Here is a 15,437-nt window from a genome sequence, read left to right on the forward strand (position 1 = left end):
TTTTAAACAAAAGCCCTTTAGTAGGTAGTGTCAATGGTGGCCAACTCAAGCAAAAATCAGTTACCTGCCATATCAATAAATTGTAAAAAAAAAAAAAAAGTTATGAAATCAATAAATAGTAAAAAAGAAAAAAAGGTTATGAATCCATCATTAGATCAGGTCAAAGAATTTTTGAAGGATGCAGCAGTACTAAAATGGATGAGAATCAAAGAGCGTAGGAAAAATGGCAATACGGGAAGCAGTCCTCGAAGCCAAATTTGGGGTTTCATCAAATCATCATTTTAACCAGTAGTAAAGAGAAAGAACAATCATGGCAGAGAAGAAAGCAAAGCAAATGGTAGCACCTGGGAAGGATTGAGACTCTGCGTTAAAGCAGCCCCAAGAATTCTGAGAAGCAACCAGGACAAGGCTAATTATGCTTCTAAAATCCCAATGCAGTCTTTCGATTACATTAGCAGTTAGGATGGATGGTGAAATTGGTTTCCTCTTTTTGTTGAGCATCTTTTGTTTCCTGGATCGATATCTGCCACTTTCTAGTGTTGTGAACTTTTTTTATCATGGTATAAAAAAAAAAGGATGGATTTACTAGGCCTCCTTAGTCCATGGCATCTTTTTGGTAGTTTATGCTGCCAATTTTCCTTTGTTGATTTAAAAAAATAAAATAATTATATATATATATATATATAAAAGATATTTGTGAGGTGGCAAATTTCTTGGAACTCGACTTCCTAGTACACCTTGACTCTTGTTGAGTCAAGTATTAGGCCACATTGGCTGAGGTGGCAATGGTATTAAAATATATTGGTAGTTTCCTGTTTTTGTTGAGCATCTTTTGTTTCCTGAATCGATATCTGCTACTTTCTAGTGTTGTGAACCTTTTATCATGGTATCAAAAAAAAAAATTGGATTTACCAGGCCTCCTTAGTCCATGGCATCTTATTGGTAGTTTATGTTGCCAATTTTCCTTTGTTGATTCTAAAAAATCAAATAATTGAAAAAATAAAAGATATTTGTGAGTTGGCAAATTTCTTGGAACTCGACTTCCTAGTATACCTTGACTCTTGTAGAGTCAAGTATTCACATTAGCTGAGGTGGCAATGGTATTAAAATATATTGGTAGTTTTAGATGTTGTGAGGATACTTTAGTCAATTTGAACACTCAAAGATATTTGTGTCATTTTATAAGTTTTGGGATTATTTTTAGTCAATTTTGAGGTCCAGGGGAAATTTTGATATTTTTAGGTATTGAGACTATTTTCAATCAATTTATTATTATAATTGTAATTATTCCTAAACATGTTATCATCCAAGGGTATGAATGCTACATTTTTCATTTTTGGATAATAATGGAAATCTAACTAATGAATCAAATGTCGTAATCTTGTATTACTATTGTAAGGACACGATTTGTAGCGACCCAAAACGATGCTGGGTTCGCACGTAAATAGGCCCAAACAATATAATTTGTAGAGCGTGGGTGTTAAGAACTAGATTAACTTTTGTGGAATGAAAAGATTCACCCTCACGTATATTGAAGGCTCAGAGCTGGCACAACGAACGTTTTCTTTTGGTAATCGATACAGTTCTTTTTCTTTTTACGTTCTTCTTCCTCAGTCTATGCTTTCTTTCTTTCTCTTATGTTCCGATCCCCCCCCCCCCCCACCCCTTTTGCATGTTCTTCTTTCAGTTTATATACTACCCTCTGTGTTCCATCCTCACCACACACGTGTAGGTTGGGTTCGGAGGATTTCTTTCTGTCCCATCTAGCACCTCCTGGAACTTCCTATGGGCAGTTGTAAGGTTGCCTCCTTATTGTTCAGGTATCACCTCCACATTAATGCGGCCAGAGAGTTGGTTGAGAGATAATTAATGCGGAGGCAGCTGTAGTTATAGATATTTGTTTGCCTTTTCTTTCTTACCCTTGGTCTGTTATCCCATCTTTAGTGGTGACGTAATTCCGAGGTCCGGTTGTAACAAGACCGCGTCCTGATCGTCCTCGGACGCATACTGCCAAGGAGTATGGCGTCCTCGGACGAACACGGAACTCTACTTTCGTGATATTGACTACCACCCTACCTCGGTAATTACCCTTATGACCTGACTTGGCCTCCTTGGACGGATGTGCATCCTCGGATGGGCCACAGGCCCAATGATCTTGACCTTAATGGGCCTGTTGATTGGCTGGCCCCCATAATAGCCCCTCAAAATCCTACTTTTCGACCCTTCGGGAGAGAAGGTGGATTTTGACGTCATAAGCCCGTACCTATGCGTGTTTTAGGGCATGCCCCTGACGCTTCAGCATCCCGATTTTGGCAGCATTAAATTTTGGCAACGCCCTTGTCTTACACGTTCGACGGTGAGATTTAAATCAAACGGTAGAGGGCCTCCCTTGTTTTGTGAGCGGGAACTTTACCACTCACAATCCTCATATGACTAAAAAAGCGTTCTCAAATTAACCCTGTACCTTACCTTCGATGATTACATGGTTCCAGAGTTCATACATTGAACCTGCCTTTCTCTATTTTCGTTATTTTCCTGGCGACTACAAATAATCGAACTTTGTCCGAGGTCCTCCCTTTGAACCTGTAAGTCTTCTCGAAGTTTTTACCACTTTTATTTCAAACCTAACAGTCTTTTCTGCTAAGTCTTTTAGAAAAATGGGGAAACAAAAGAATCCATTTCGATGTCTCGTTGAATTCGAGGAAGGTATTAGAAACTTTCGCTCTAAGTATAAAATCCCCTCAACGGTAGGGATGAGGTACGCAGCCCAAGGGGAATGGGCTGATGCCAGACAAACTGGGGAAGTAGTTATTCCCATGATTGCCTTTATAGAGGGCGGGATGACTATCTCCATGGGTAGTATCACTAGGAGTTACCTCAATTTCTTTAGGCTATTCCCCACCCAGTGTGCTCCAAACATGTTTAGGGTCCTGGGAAGTATAGACGCTTTGAATAAGAGAATGGACCTAAAGTTAACCCATCATGATGTGAATTGGGTGTCAACCTCCATCATTTAACCGGCCAGGGGTATTATCTCAAGTCGAGATATCCTGAGGTAAGGCTAATTCAGTGCCTTCCTACTTCAAACAAGAACCTAAAAGAGGATTTCCTTATTCTCTCTGGGGAATGGCACAATGGTCTACCTTGCCCGACAGTAGAGGGAACACCAGGTGGGCGCGTAGTCATAGATCTATAATATTTAGTTCGCGAACACATTTCGTTTACTTTTTCCTTTTTAATTATTTTTGTCTCCAACAATTTTCACTCTCGACTCAACGGTTTTGCAGATAGACGCTACACAAAGCCCAATCTTAGGTTAGTCAATAAGGCGAGCCTGGATAAGTTATTGAAAGCCGAAATATACGTGAACGAGGCTGACGGTCAGCTCCGGGCAGCACACTTAATTCTCGGCTATACCCCCTTTTCTTTTGCTTTTCAGGCGCCGAAGTGCGTGATTAGAGCCCGCGATCCTCGACTTCACCGTATCAGTGTTGCCTACAAGGGTTCATTATTCCAGAGGGTATTCCGCTTCCCCAGTACACACCTCGCACAGAGCCTCTTTTCGTAGCCAACGTCTCGGCGGGAACTTCTTCATCTCTACCTTCCCTCAGGGAAAAGGAAATAAAGGGGAGAAAGAAAAAGGAGAAAGGCGAGGAAACGGTTGTAGTAGTATCTGAGTCCTCGGATGATTTCGGGATTTTTGATCAACCCATAAGCCCCGAGGAAGATTCTGACGAGATGGGGATACAAAGAAAACCCCAGAAAAGCTTGCTGGAGCTGATGGAAGGTCAGCCGGGAAAGAGTGCGCCTGCAAAATCAATACCATCCCAGGCTTCATCTCTTCACGTTAGGTCCCCTCCTCTTGCTCCTTGTCAACCTCCTCGGCCATCACCACAACCAGCGCTTCCTAACGCTGCCTAGCAGAAAAGGTGCAGGAAACAGAAGGGCAAGGAGGTGGCAGACACGAGCAAGTCTCGTCCAACTCGAGAGGAGGACGTCCAATGAGCTGCAAAGCAGCAGAAAACCAAGCACCAAGCCACGCGGGGCCAAGAGAAATATGATTCCCAACATCCTGAACCACAAGCATGGTTGCCAGCACCTATGCACGGTGGGGAGCTCCTGCGAGATGATGCATCTATAAGGGACTTTAACGGCAGCATAGGGTGTCACGTAGCCTCGGCCATAGAGGAAGCCTTATTGCTCCCAAAAGATATGGCCGAAATAAAGAATATGAGGAAGAATGAACTCGTCCTCTACAACAAACGATATTTGGGCATGGTAAGGAGCTAACTTTTATCTTTTTCATTCTGTGACTGTTACTCACCAATATGCACTTTTCATTGACTATAGTGTTAACCTTTTTCCTACAGATCATCCAAAATACTTTCAAGCTAGATGAGATGCTCAACGCCTGTTCCGATCAGCTAGATGATGAAAGAAAAAGACGGGCAACGGCTGTACAGACCTTGTCCAAATTTGAACAGGACTTGGCCGATGTAAGGAAAAAGTTACAGGTCGAAGAGCAAGCTAGCAAGAGCGCCTAGTCGGCATTAGAAGGCTACCAAAAGCAGGCCAAGGACCAAGGGAAACTTCTGCATGAGGCGAATGCCGAGCTAAAGAAGACTCAGGAACAAGCTCTAGTTCTTAGAAAGCACCTGGAGGAAACTCAAAAGCTAAGGGAGCGAGCTGAAAAGTCCAAGGAGCAAGCCGAGAAAGCAAAAATCAATGCCGAACAGGCAATGAACGAAGCTGAGCAGAGAGGCTACGAGGTTGGTATAGTTGAAACTGAGAAGGCTTTGAGAGCCGAGGTTCCGGAGGTATGCCGTATCTACTGCGCAAGAACTTGGAGTGAGGCTCTCAACTGTGTTGGGGTTGAAGCCTCATTTGAGTTACGTAAGCCAGAGAACATATTCTATCCCGAGGCGATCCGCCCCTCAGTTCTTCTACCCCATCAGGCTGATGCTCCTTCTTCAGTTATTAACCTTAACGAGAAGGTTTCGCCTCACAGTTTTCCTCCCCTTGGCCAGCCGGAATTAGCTAAAGGGGGACTTGCCCCTCTAGGAGCTTCCCTAGACAAGACCACCACTGCTTCGGAGGCAGCGACGGCTTCCCAAGGTTTTCAACAGGATTTGGACTCCACAGTTTTACCAACTGGGGGCGTTATCAAAGCCAAAGAGGGAGTCACCACTTCGGAGGCAGAGATATCCGCCGGTTAGAACCCAAAGATCCAATTGAAATTGAAAAAGTAGAACTTGCTTTGTAGTTTAACTAGCCATTTAGTAGGGGATTTCCTTGCTCATTTTCTTACCGCTCTTACTGCTTTATGTTATTTTTGTACTCGTTCACTGTGTTATTGTAATTTGGATAGGTTCATTTCAACTACCTTTTGCTTGTACGGGGCAATTTTACTCACACATATCGTCAATCGATAATTAGCAATAGGCAATAAGCGTTAATACAACAGAGTCTTAGGGAGACGTTTTAGATATGCACGTATTCTTTCCAATCAATCGCAATTCTTTACGAAAGTTCATAAACTAAATAAAATCATGCCTTCAGTACCTTGATTGTACGCCAACTAACATCCATAGATCTCTCTTTAATTCCCCAATGGGTGATACAAGGCGCTGCTTCCCATTAAGTTTGCGATCAGAAGATTCATCATAACTCAGTTACTGCTCAACAATTCAATACACATCACAGGACGTTAATTTCCACCAAGTTTGCGGTCCGAGGACCTGACATAACTTAGCTTCTGTTTAACATTTCAATATACATCATAGGACGTTAATTTCCACCAAGTTTGCGGTCCGAGGACCTGACATAACTTAGTTTCTGTTTAACATTTTAATATACATCATAGGACGTTAATTTCCACCAAGTTTGCGGTCCGAGGACCTGACATAACTTAGTTTCTGTTTAACATTTCAATATACATCATAGGACGCAGGTGTACAGGATGTATGGTTGACGTAAATTAAAAGAAATATTTGAATTGAAATACTTTTATTAATAATAATACCTCTTGAGATTATTTACATTCCAAGGATGAAGTACAACTTTTTCATCTAGGTCTTCCAGATAATAGGCTCCTATTCCCGCTACAGAAGTGATCCGATATGGCCCTTCCCAATTAGGTTCCAGTTTTCCCCAATTTGGATTCTTGGTGGCCCCCAGAACTTTCCTCAGCACCAAATCTCCTACGGCTAACGGCCTCATCTTCACATTACTATCATAGCCCTGCTTGAGTTTATGTTGGTAATAAGCCAGTTGAACCATCGCGCTCTCCCTCCGTTCTTCAATCAGGTCCAAACTTTTCTCCAACATCGCATCATTACTATCCGAAGAGAATGTACTGGTCCTTAACGTTGGGAATCCAGTTTCCAGGGGAATGACGGCCTCGGCCCCATAGGTCATGGAAAAGGGAGTTTCCCCCGTTGAACGTCGGGGTGTTGTTCGATACGTCCAAAGCACATGTGGCAGTTCTTCCACCCACTTTCCTTTCGCGTCATCCAGTCTCTTCTTAAGCCCACTGACTATTACTTTGTTAACAGCTTCAGCCTACCCATTGCCTTGTGGATAAGCCGGAGTGGAATATCTGTTTCTTATACCCAGTTCTGAACAACATTCCCTAAAGGCATTGCTATCAAATTGGAGTCCATTGTTTGAGACAAGAGTGTGGGGAACTCCAAATCGCGTAACAATGTTCCTCCAAATAAACTTCTTCACATCTACGTCTCTGATGTTCGCCAAGGGCTCAGCTTCAACCCATTTAGTGAAGTAGTCTGTGCCGACCAGCAGGTACTTCTTGTTTCCTATGGCTTTGGGAAAAGGGCCGACAATGTCCAGCCCCCATTGGGCAAAAGGCCAAGGGCTAGAGAGAGGATTAAGAACTCCTCCCGGTTGATGGATATTTGGAGCATATCTTTGACACTGATCGCATTTCCTAACGTACTCCTACGCTTCCTTCCGCATTTTTGGCCACCAATATCCTTGTGTGATGGCTCGACATGATAGAGACCTTCCTCCTGTATGGCTTCCACAAATGCCCTCATGCAATTCTTCCAGGATTGACTCTGCTGTCTCAGGAGGCACACAGAGCAGGTACGGCCCCGAGAAGGACCGTTTGTATAACTTTTTATCTTCAGATAACCAGTACCGAGGAGCTTTCCTTCGTATTTTCTCAGCTTCCACCTTATCTTCGAGCAATATGTCGCTTTCAAGAAATTTTAATATGGGATCCATCCAGTTTGGCGACAGACTGGTTTGATTGATTTGGCAAACCTCCTTTTCTGGTGAGGTGGGGGTACATAGGTCTTCGACGATAATCACCCGAGCAAAATTTCGTACTGAGGAGGTGGCAAGGGTTGCCAAGGAATCAGCGTGGGTATTTTCACCTTGAGGAATATGCAATAAGTCGAAAGACTCAAACTTAGTTCGTAGACGCCTAACCCGGTCCAGATACCCTTGCATCCTTGGGTCTCGGGCCTCCAACTCTCCTCTCACCTGGCCGACTACCAATCTCGAGTCTGAGAATAATTTCACTGCCTTTCCACCTATTTTTCGAACCATACTCATTCCCATTATCAAAGCTTCGTATTCTGATTCGTTGTTAGTAGCCGAGAACCCTAGTCTTAACGACTTCTCGATGATGACCTCCTCGGGGGATATTAACACCAATCCCAGTCCTGCTCCCCGCTGGTTTGCGGCCCCATCTACGTACACCCTCCAAAAGGACCCACCTTGCGCGGATATTAGGCCAACCGATTTTTCATCCATGTGACCTTGATTCACATTAACTTCTTCTGGGCATTTGACGAACTCAGCCACCAGATTGGCAAGGACTTGACCTTTCACAGAGGTGCAAGGCATGTATTTGATATCGAAAGCACCCAGAATCGTGCCCCACTTAGCAATTCTTCTGGTGTAGTCAGCACTTCTGAGTATGGACTTAAGAGGCAGTTGGGTCAAGATAACCACGGTATGGGCCTGAAAGTAGTGCGAAAGTTTGCGTGTTGCATGGACCACCGCCAATATGACCTTTTCTAATGACAAATATCTCACCTCGACCTCATGAAGGGATTTACTTACATAATAAACTGGCCTTTAGACGCCATTGTCCTCTCGTATCAAGACGAAACTAACTGCATGAAGGGCTACCGCCAGATAAGCAAACAACACCTCATCCACCTCAGGGCTAGACATGATAGGTGGCCTGGACAGGTATTCTTTCAACTGCTGGAACGCTTCAATACACTCCGCGATCCATTCAAATCCTTGCCACTTATGTAATAGGCGGAAAAAAGGACGACACCTCTCAGCCGACCTGGAGATGAACCGATTCAACGCAGCAGTCATTCCAGTCAGTTTCTGCACTTCTTTTGGATTCCGAGGTGCTTGCAAATCGTTAATGGCCCTAATCTGGTCTGGGTTCACCTCAATTCCTCTATGGGTCACCATGTACCCAAGAACTTCCCGGAACCTACACCAAAGGAGCACTTTGAAGCATTCAAGCGTAACTTATGTTTTCTCAGTATCCCGAAGATACTCGTGAGATCGTCCACGTGTTCGGACACCACTTTACTTTTCACAACCATATCATCGATATAAACTTCGATACTTCTACCCAGTTGCGGTTCAAACATTTTCGTCATCATGCGTTGGTAGGTAGATCCAGCGTTTTTCAAGCCGAAGGGCATCACCTTGTAATGGTAGTTCCCAATCGGGGTCACAAAAGCAGTCTTTTCCTGATCGTCGGCGGCCAGTGGTATTTGGTGATACCCTTGGAAGGCATTCAAGAAACTCATCCTGGGGTGACCCACGGTCGTATCCACCAATTGGTTGATCTTCGGCATGGGAAACGGATCCTTGGGGCAAGCCTTATTGAGATCCGTGAAGTCCACGCACACTCGCCATTTTCCAGTCTTCTTTTTTACTACCACCGTATTGGCCAACCATTAAGGATAAAAAACTTCCTTGATAGCCCCAGCCTGTTTGAGCTTGGCAACTTCGCTTCTAACCGCTTCGGCGTGTTCCTTCGATGGTCGCCGAGGAGGTTGCCTTCTGGGCATAACGGCGGGGTTCACATTAAGTCGATGACAAATGAAATTCGGGTCCACCCCTAGGGCTTCATACAGGTTCCATGCGAAAACGTCCACATTGGCTTGGAGGAATTCCAGCAACCTCGCCTTCTCTTGCAAAGGCAATTTAGCCTCAACCTGGAAGAATTTTTCCAGATCGCCAGCAATAACTACCTTCTCCAGATCTTCGCACTCTACCCCATCGGCTGGTAGGTCCAAGCCCGATACTGGGGACTTTAATTGCTATAACTCGTTGTCGGCCGTAGCCGAGGTTTCTGCCTCTGGCCGATGCTGTATAGCCGCTACTAGGCATTGCCGAGCAGCCGCCTGACTCCCTACTATTTCCAACACTTGGTCTCCAGATGGGTACTTCACTTTCTGATGCAGAGTAGACGAGACCGCTTTAAGGGTGTGAAGCCAAGGTCTGCCCATAATAGCTGTGTATGGAGAAAAAACATCTACGACAATAAAGTCCACCTCTACCACATCCGTACTTGCTTGCACAGGCAGCTTGATCAGTCATTTGGGAGCGACCAGCCTTCCCTCAAAACTTACTAGAGGAGAGTTGTAGGTTGTTAAGTCCTCTGGTTTCAAGCCTAGCTCCTTGTACAAGTCGGGATACATTACATCCACAGCACTACCCTGATCAACCATCAACCTTCTGACATCGTACCCGCCAATTCTCAACGTTACCACCAAAGCATCTTCATGGGGCTGTATAGTCCCAACCATGTCCTCATCTGAAAAGCCCAGAATTAGGGGGACACGCACCCTGGCTCTCTTCAAGGCTTGGGAATGATCCTCGGCTGGGGATCGGTACACCGACAATACCCTGGAGGGGCAAGACCCAGTCCTTCCCGGGGCAGCAAAGATGATGTTAATCGTACCCAGAGGGAGTCTTGATGAAGCGTCTCCACGCACCTCTGAACCTGCTTGGCTCGCCCTTCCACTGGAGTGATGCAAGAGTTGTTTTAATTTCCCTTCACGGACCAACTGTTCCAAGTGATCCCATAAATTCCTGCAATTATCCGTCGTGTGCCCATGATCCTGATGATAGTGGCAGTATAAGTTCGGGTTGCGTTTCCTAGGCTCTCCCGCCATCTTGTTTGGCCACTTGAAGAATGGCTCATTCTTTATTTTCTCCAAAACCTATTGCACTGGCTCTCAAAATATTGCATTAACCACCTGGGCGTCTGCCGAACCCGACTGCCCAACAAAATCCCTCCGGGGTTGGCTGCTATTATAACGGTCCGACCTGAAATCCCTCCTCTCCTGAGGGATCACTTTGGCCTTTCCTTTTCCCTGAAGTTGATCTTCCTCTACCCTTCTGTACTTATCTATCCTGTCCATCAGTTGGTGCACACTGGTGACAGGTTTACCCGTCAGGAATTTCCTTAAATCGTGATCAGCTGGGAGGCTAGCTTTGAAAGTGGTTATGGCCACAGCATCGTTCTTTCCCTCTATTTCATTAAACATTTCCCAGTACCTGTCCGAATAATTCTTGAGAGTCTCGCCCTCTCGCATAGACAAAGCCAGCAAAGATCCCAAAGGCCGAGGAGTCCTGCTGCATGTGATAAAGCGAGCACCAAAAGCTCGAGTTAGTGTTTTGAAAGATCCCACAGAATTGGCCCTTAAGCCACTGAACCACCTCATCGCTGTCGGACCCAAACTCGATGGAAAAACTTTGCACATCAAAGCCTCGTCTCTGGAGTAGATAGCCATCTTCTGGCTGAAATAGCTTACATGTTCTACCGGGTCTGAATGGCCATCATATAGAGCGAACGTAGGCTGATGGAATCACCGAGGATGAATCGCATCGTTTATATTTTTCGTAAAGGGTGACTTGGAAATTTGACTCAAGGCCTTGTTCATGGCATCGTTACCCAAGCCCCTGTTAGGTGAACTTCTACGCTTACGTTGATGGTGATGCTCCTCCTCATAGGAGAAAGTCTCGCTTGGCGGAGTCCTCGATCTCCGCCTATAACTAGCCCCATCCGACTCCTCAGATGATGGTTCGGAGCAAGGTGGGGAGCGCTCCCATCCAAAGGGTTAATTCCCCCAACTACTTAAAAATCAAGTTTTGGACAGAACCAAGGTATTGCATGGTCCTCGGACTCAAACCTATGGGGAAACCAACTACTTAAAAATCAAGTTTTGGACAGAACCAATGTATTGCATGGTCCTCGGACTCAAACCTATAAGGAAACCAACTACTTAAATATCAAGTTTTGGACAGAACCAAGGTATTGCATGGTCCTCGGACTCAAACCTATGGGGAAACCAACTACTTAAAAACTGAGTTTTGGACAGAACCAAGGTGTTGCATGGTCTTCGGACTCAAACCTATGGGGAAACCAACTACTTAAAAATCAAGTTTTGGACAGAACCAAGGTATTGCATGGTCCTCGGACTCAAACCTATGGGGAAACCAACTACTTAAATATCAAGTTTTGGACAGAATCAAGGTATTGCATGGTCCTCGGACTCAAACCTATGGGGAAACCAACTACTTAAAAACTGAGTTTTGGATAGAACCAAGGTATTGCATGGTCCTCGGACTCAAACCTATGGGGAAACCAACTACTTAAAAATTAAGTTTTGGACAGAACCAAGGTATTGCATGGTCCTCGAACTCAAACCTATGGGGAAACCAACTACTTAAAAAATCAAGTTTTGGACAGAACCAAGGTATTGCATGGTCCTCGGACTCAAACCTATGGGGAAACCAACTACTTAAAAAATCAAGTTTTGGACAGAACCAAGGTATTGCATGGTCCTCGAACTCAAACCTATGGAGAAACCAACTACTTAAAAATCAAGTTTTGGACAGAACCAAGGTATTGCATGGTTCTCGGACTCAAACCTATGGGGAAACCAACTACTTAAAAAATCAAATTTTGGATAGAACCAAGGTATTGCATGGTCCTCGGACTCAAACCTATGGGGAAACCAACTACTTAAAAATCAAGTTTTTGACAGAACCAAGGTATTGCATGGTCCTCGGACTCAAACCTATGGGGAAACCAACTACTTAAAAAATCAAGTTTTGGACAGAACCAAGGTATTGCATGGTCCTCGGACTCAAACCTATGGGGAAACCAACTACTTAAAAATCAAGTTTTGGACAGAACCAAGGTATTGCATGGTCCTCGGACTCAAACCTATGGGGAAACCAACTACTTAAAAAATCAAGTTTTGGACAGAACCAAGGTATTGCATGGTCCTCGGACTCAAACCTATGGGGAAACTAACTACTTAAAAAATCAAGTTTTGGACAGAACCAAGGTATTGCATGGTCCTCGGACTCAAACCTATGGGGAAACCAACTACTTAAAAAATCAAGTTTTGGACAGAACCAAGGTATTGCATGGTCCTCGGATTCAAACCTATGGGGAAACCAATTACTTAAAAATCAAGTTTTGGACAGAACCAAGGTATTGCATGGTCCTCGGACTCAAACCTATGGGGAAACCAACTACTTAAAAATCAAGTTTTGGACAGAATCAAGGTATTGCATGGTCCTCAGACTCAAACCTATGGGGGAAACCAACTACTTAAAAAATCAAGTTTTAAACAGAGCCAAGGTATTGCATGGTCCTCGGACTCAAGCCTATGGAAGAGTCAGCTACTTAAGAAGAATTCTAAGTCGCTCTGTCCTCGGACCAAATACCAGAAAAGGCTAAGGCTATGAAGGTCATTAGGAAGATGGCGAAACGCCTTATTACTCAGCGACTTGCAGGGGCTGTTCACTTTGGGTTATATATCCTCGGATGATTACTTCCTACACGGCACTGAGCATTCAGCCATCATCTCGTTCAAGTTTGGGGTGTACAACCCATTTTCAGGTCGGTCTTATTGTACACGATAGCTCTAATAAGTTCATAATAACATCTTTTTTCTTGATAAGGGGTTTCGGCCCTAAGTATTGTTTTCTTAGGTCGGCGTTATTATGCCAGACAGCTCTAACAAGCTCATCATAATATCCTTTTCTCTTTTCTTAATAAGGGTTTCTGCCCTAAGTATCATTTGTTCAAATCAGCATTATTATGCCGGATAATTTCAATAAGCGTAGAGTAAGGTCTTTTTATTAACGGGGATTTCGGCCCTAAGCATCGTTCGGAATGTAAAAATAAAAAAAGAAGTCATATGGTAGTACGTCTATTCACGGCATAACCATTTCAGAAAGAAGAGATAGAATATATGAAATAAAGCAATGATTACTTTTATTAATATAAAAAGGTATTATAGCGTACAATGAAGGGCTTAAACAAGCCTATATAGAAAACGAATTACAAAAAAAAAAAAAAAAACAACAAAACAAACAAACAGCCAGAAGTGTTTTTAAGCTCTGCTTCGAAGTCTTTCCAAATTCTGCCCCAGCAGCACCCATATTGAGAGGAGGACCTCCCTTGGTGGAAGAGGAGAAGAAGAGGAAGAAAGAAAAGCACCAGGATGGATCTGGTGATGGGAAAGAAGAAGAAGGGAGGCAAAATGAGGCACTAGTGAAGGAAGAGAGGAAGAAGTAGGGATACTTTGTCCCTGCGTTAGTTCTGACTCCTAACACGCTGGTGCCATGTTAGCTATGCTCATAAGAGAGCGGCTGGTACTGATAATGGGTGACCCCAGCTCAGTCACACCAAAAGTTTGATGCGACGAGCCCCTGCTTCGGATTTTGGCTGAAAGGAGGATGAGAGGTATCTTGAGTCTCTGCCATCCCTGTCCTGACTGAGCCATCTTAAGCGACAGAATGCTTCTGAGAAGGATGTGATCTTTTCATTCCCACTTCTACTTTAAATGTGTCACACTGTAAGCTGTGGCTATGCTGGTAAGGAAGACTTAGAGCACAGATTGAGGGTTGAGGCTTTAGGAAGGTTAAAGAGTCTTTACGCGAAGGGAATACCCTCTCGTTTGGCTTCTTATATGGAAGGTGAATTCAGTGGCATTTAATCCGTACCTATCTCCAAGAAGATCTGTAAGTAAGGTAGCGTCTGTTCAACTCCCCAATGTCATCTGTAACTATCAGGTTTGATTGGCCTCGTAAAGGAAATTTATTAAAGACGCGCCTCGTACACTGAAACGACGGGAGCGCATTGTGTGTAAATCTAGAAGAATGTCTCGTAACCCGACGCATTTCCTAAGCATATGAAGAGGCGCCAACATTAATGAAGGGCAGAGCTAAACGAATCGTAATAAAGGCTTGGCATCATCAAAACCCTCCCCTCCGACCAAGAGGTCGGACAGCAGGATTTTGAGGAGCTATTGTGGGGCCCAATAATTTGTGGCCCTGGCCTATTTTTACGTTGGGGCCCAAGGCCCGAGCCGAGGATGGGTACAGCCGAGGATGGGTAACAAAAGTCCAAATAGTCTTGAGACGCAGCCGAGGATGATTCTGTCCTCGGCATATCCGATGTCCCCCTGGAAGAAAGGGCAAAAACAGTATAGGAACAGTTTGGGAAAAGATCTAAAAATATCTATGTCAATAGAGACGGAGACGCTGGATAATATAACGACCAAGGACAAAGGGAAAGCTGCCATTACTGCCATTCAATACTCTGCACCTGACAGAGTCATACTCTTTAACTTTTACAACCACCCCCAACCACTCTAGGTATGGGCTGAAAGGACAGGTCATAAGTCCTAGGAAATTGAGCTTATACGTGGACGCTGGTGAGAGGATAAATGCCAGTATAAAAGGATAAGAGAGGCAGTGTGAGAGGGGGGGAGGGGACGATCTGTCCTCCCAACCATGGTGTCCTAGAAAAAAGGAGAATAAGAAGAGTTTAGAGTTCCCCAGACTCCTCAGACGAGATTAACTGATCAGAGCTAACCCGAAATACCCTTCGGTGACCAAGACCTAGCCTTTCAAACCCACGCTCTACAAATGATATTGTTTGGGCCTTTTTACGTGCGAATCCAACATTATTATGGGTCGTTACAAATTGAGTCCTTACAGGTTCTTAAGTGGATCACCACTAATATTACTTTATCAAACTATTATTCCCAACTCCTTATTTATTTATTTTTATTAAAAACCTATCATTCATGACTTGACACTTGACGGTAGGGTTGTAAACATGCCAAGTTTTGTCAAGTATTAAAGGTTCAAGCTCACTTCAACAACAAATGTAAAATGTTCAAACTTGGCTTGAGTTTGAAGCATTACTACAAACAATGTTTGAGCTAGAGCTCATCAAAAAGTCCAAAAGCTTGAGTTAGACTTGACTTTGCCTGATTCATTAGTCAAGTCAAGTTTGAGCTCAATATCAAATTCAAACTTAAGCTCAATATCAAGCTATTGATATCAAAATCCAATACAAGTACATTACCAAGTTCATGTTAAGCATATTATCAAAGTCA

The sequence above is a fragment of the Quercus robur genome, chromosome 6 (assembly GCF_932294415.1).
Source record: "Quercus robur chromosome 6, dhQueRobu3.1, whole genome shotgun sequence".
Classification (NCBI taxonomy): Eukaryota; Viridiplantae; Streptophyta; class Magnoliopsida; order Fagales; family Fagaceae; genus Quercus; species Quercus robur.